At 58.9% G+C, this 4,274-nt stretch overlaps 1 non-coding gene across 1 annotated transcript; it reads left to right on the forward strand.

Moving 5' to 3' along the window:
* The first annotated feature begins 256 nt into the window (after positions 1-256).
* LOC134544810 (U1 spliceosomal RNA) lies at positions 257-419 on the forward strand. The gene has a single exon (XR_010078067.1). It is a non-coding gene; the product is annotated as a U1 spliceosomal RNA (small nuclear RNA).
* The last annotated feature ends 3,855 nt before the right edge of the window (positions 420-4,274 follow it).

Here is a 4,274-nt window from a genome sequence, read left to right on the forward strand (position 1 = left end):
ACCAAATGCACGCGGCGGTCGACCGTCGCCGTGGGTACAGAAACAAAGGAAACGAGGTGCGAGTAGAAACGGGCAGTTGTAGGAAGAAATTGTATTTGCATTGTTGGTGTGTACTGTCATGTAGTGTGATGAACTGGCACGGGAGTGTTATGTCTGGGGAAAGAGCTGTTTCGGAGGTAGAAGTACATAACCTCAAAACACGTTGATGAGGTGGTCCGAGCTCCAAGTGAAATAGAAAAGCGAAACACTGCGCAGCATACTTACCTGGCGTAGGGGCTACCCTGATCAAGCAGGGGGTTCCCCCAGGGTGAGGCTCTTCCCTTGCACTTCGGTTGAGCTGACCTCTGCGATTACCCCAAATGTGGGTAACTCGGGCGCGTAATTTTTGGTAGTCGGGACTGCGTTCGCGCTGTCCCGGTGAAAAAATTTCAACTTAGTAGTTGTGAAGTAGTGTTAAGAATTATGTACAGTGAAGTGTAATTTTTTTTTTTTTTTTCATCTGTGTATGGTATGTAATGCATTCGTAGGTCTCAAGTTTACGGTGCCTTGGCGAACAACCCCACCGTCTTGAAAGTGCGGAAGGAAGGTACGTAATTGTGCATGGTAATAGTTGAAAAAAGAAAAAAAAAATTCCCATGAACGATACTTGTCCAATTCGATTTTTCAGATTTCCCCCTCCCCGCCTCACCCCCGGGCCCAGTGGTTTAACGGTAACCGGCCCAGTGTGTAAACACTGGGCACAACAAAAAATTGTTTAAAGACTCATCAAATGTTCCCCTCCACGGAAATCTTTAGTTTTTTTTTTTTTTTTTTTTTTTTTTTTTTTTTTTTTTTTTTTTTTACAAAGGGAACTCCCACTGAAGGGAGTTACCCACCAAAAAATTCATCTTTAATATAAAAAGCGGATACAGGTGAACACAAATAAAACACAACATAGAACACGAATACATGGCCACAAGGGCGAATGGTGACAATCTTTATTCAACACTGACGAAACGGGGCCCCTCCGACGATACCGTCCTAGAGGTCCAGCTGCTTGTTGGGCGGCGAATCTTCTGTGGGCTGCCGGGGGCGACTCGGGGCGCAGAAGGTGCCGGGCCGCAGATGAAGACGGTCCGGAGCAGTGGCGATGTTAGGCAGTAGTTCACTGAGAGCAGAGATCTTGATGGGATGATGCCTGGTAACATTCCTCAGAGCCAACCGTGGACGTGGTGATCACCGTCGTCAGCTGCCGGGCCCACCAGCCGCGACTGCACCAGCGTCAACGTCATCAGGGTCAGGGCGTCTCAAATGATCGTAGGTAAAGAGCGGTCGGCGGGGGTGAGGAGCGTCAGGCAGGGGCTCTGCAAGGAGTCGGATCAGGGGGTTGTCAGAACGCCGGCAGTGGCGGAGAAACTTCTTAGTCACCTTGCAGAGCAGCTCGTGTAAGTGCGGGAGCCCAGTCTGGTCCAGGAGGGTCTGTCGTAAGGTGGCGCGAGGGAGACCGAGCAGGAGGCGGGCACCGAGAAAGTAGGACCGGGTGATCGGACGGAGGTTGTACAGAGAGGAGTGGACCCAAGCCGGGCACGCGTAGAGGAAGTGGGGAAGAACAAAGGAACGGTAGGCAGTCACACGAACGTCGAGAGGGGTGCCGGATGTCGGTCTGAGTATGGTGGCCAGCTGAGCCATGACGGCACGGGACTTGGTGCGGATTGAGTCGAGGTGCGGCAGAAAAGTAAAGGTATTGTCTAGGGTGACCCCCAGATAACGGATGCGAGGCGACCAGGGGATGGCTACGGTGGAGATGACTGGCGGGTGGTCGTGGTGTGGATGAAGTCGGGAGAAGAGGATGGATCGTGATTTAGAGTGATTGAGCCCGATGCCATGCGCGAGGAACTGATTGTTGAGGGAAGTGAGGCCGCGGCCGAGACGGTCGCAGAGCAGCCGCTCGGAAACTGAAGAGGCCAGGAGACAGGTATCATCGGCGTACTGGACAAGATAGGTGCCGGGAGGGGGCTTGAGATCAGAGATGTGGAGGGTAAAAAGTAGCGGTGAGAGAATGGCGCCCTGGGGGACGCCGGCGGAGATGGGGCGGGGGCCGGAGAGGACCCCCTCCACCCGAACCCGGAAGGTGCGACCCTCCAGGAAGGAGCAGAGGAGGCGGATGAGATGAGATGAGAGGTCGGTGGCAGAGAGGCGCTGGAGGAGCTGGGCATGCGGAACGGAATCGAAAGCACGGGCGAGGTCAAGAAGCACCATGCCCGTGTGTTGCCGCCTGGCGAATCCCTGGACCACCAGGTGCTCCACACGGGCAATGGCGTGGGTCGTCGAGTGGCGGGGGCGGAAACCGAACTGGTGGCGGGGTAGAAGGTCCAGGGTGGTGACTTGAAAGAGGAGACGGCGGTGGATCGCCCGTTCCGCGACCTTGGACAGAATAGGAAGAAGCGAGATGGGCCGAAAAGATGAAGGGAGAGACGGGGGCTTGCCAGGTTTGGGGATGGGTGAGACGACGGCGGTTTTCCAGGGGGTGGGGAAGTGGCAGAGGAGGAACATTGCGTTGAAAAGACGGGTCAGAAACACAAGGGCCTTGCGAGGTAGGGCACGGAGCACGGGGGAGGGCAGAGAGTCGTGGCCAGGAGCAGAACGGGGCCGAAGGCGGGCGAGCAGGGTGCGGACCTCGGAAGGCGTGACGAGCGGCAGGGGGAAGGTGGCCGGAAGGGGGGGCAAAGTGACGTGGCGAGACAGGAGGCGGGCCCCGTCCTCGTCGTCCGAAGACTCGGAGGACAGGGAAGGGCCGGGTGCGGATGCGAAGGTGGTCGCCAGGTAGGCGGCCACCGCCTCGGATCGCTCCGAGGCCGTTTCCGCCACACCCGTGGGGGTGGTCAGCGGGGGGATGGTGGTAGGAACCGAGCGGAGACGACGGACGTGAGACCAGAGGGAGCCGGAGCAAGCAGAGAGGGATTGGAGACGCCGAGTCTCCAGACGGGCCCTCCACTCCGCGACCAATCGCCGGCAGCGCCCCCGCAGCACCAGGTACACCCGCCGGTGCAGCAGGGAACGACTAGCCTGCCAGAGGACGCGGAAGCGGTTGCGCAAGGACAAGGCGTCCCGGAGGTAAGGCGGAAATGGGTCGACAAGGGGACGGGGGGGAACCAGAGGTATGTTGGCAGAGGCGGCCGCGGAAATGGCGTCGGTCAGCGAGAGAACGTTGGCGTCAAGGCGGGCAGGGGTATCGAACGGAACAGACAGGTCTATGGCAGCGGAGAGGGAACGCTGAAAACCGCCCCAGTCGGCCTTGGGAAAATCGAAGCGGGGGAGGTGGGGGTTAGAACGGGGGTGAAAGTGAAGTGTGGCAAGAACAGGCAAGTGGTCGGAGGTGCCGGAGGTGATGGTGGTGAGATCCGAGAGAATGGGGAGGGGCGTGGACAGTGCAAAGTCGATGATGCTGGGTTGCCGGTTGAGCTGGGCCGGAAAAAATGTCGGGGTCGGAGGGGCATAAAGAGAGAGAGGAGTACGCCGAAGGAGTTGCCGGAGGGAGCTGCCCCGCCGGTTCGCGGCGGCACAGCCCCAGAAGGGATGGGTGGCGTTGAAGTCCCCGGCCAGCACGACGTGGGCGTCGAGCCGACCGAGGGCGACAACGTCGGCCGTGGGAAAGGCGTACTGAGGGGGGAGGTACAAGGATACCAAGGTCAGGGAGTACGGGAGGCCGTGCAAGCGCACAGCAACCGCCTCGGCCGCGGGGGAAGAAGGGATGCGACGGCGATGATGTGAAATGGTGTTGCGGACGAGTAACGCCACCCCCCCGCCCCGACCATCGCGATCGGCACGGTGGACCGCATACCCGGGGACCAGGACGGGGGCAGAGGGGGAGAGCCAGGTCTCAGAAAGGAACACGACGTCGGGCGATCGCTCGTGGAGCAGGTGCAAAAGGTCGTGGAGCTTAGGGAGGAGGGAAAAGACGTTCCAGATGAGGACACTAAGGGGAGGGGCGGGATCCATCGAAGAAATTCAGAAGGGCCTGGAGGAGCACTTCGAACTTCTCGGTGGAGGTGCGGGCTCGGGAGAGTGCCGTCAGGACAGACCGGATGAGCGGGAGGTACTGTCGGATGAATGAAATGAAGTCGTGAATGAGGGATGAAAGCGACGAGCAGTCTGAGTCGGAGGCAAGCGGTCGAGAGTCAGAAGAAGGAGCGGAAGGAGGAGGGTGCGAGGTGGCAGAGGGGGGAACAACCGGTACAACGGGGGGAGGGCGTGCCCAAGCATTGGTGGAGAGAGCAGGAAACGTCTTGGGATCG

The sequence above is a fragment of the Bacillus rossius genome, unplaced genomic scaffold (genome assembly GCF_032445375.1).
Source record: "Bacillus rossius redtenbacheri isolate Brsri unplaced genomic scaffold, Brsri_v3 Brsri_v3_scf50, whole genome shotgun sequence".
Classification (NCBI taxonomy): Eukaryota; Metazoa; Arthropoda; class Insecta; order Phasmatodea; family Bacillidae; genus Bacillus; species Bacillus rossius.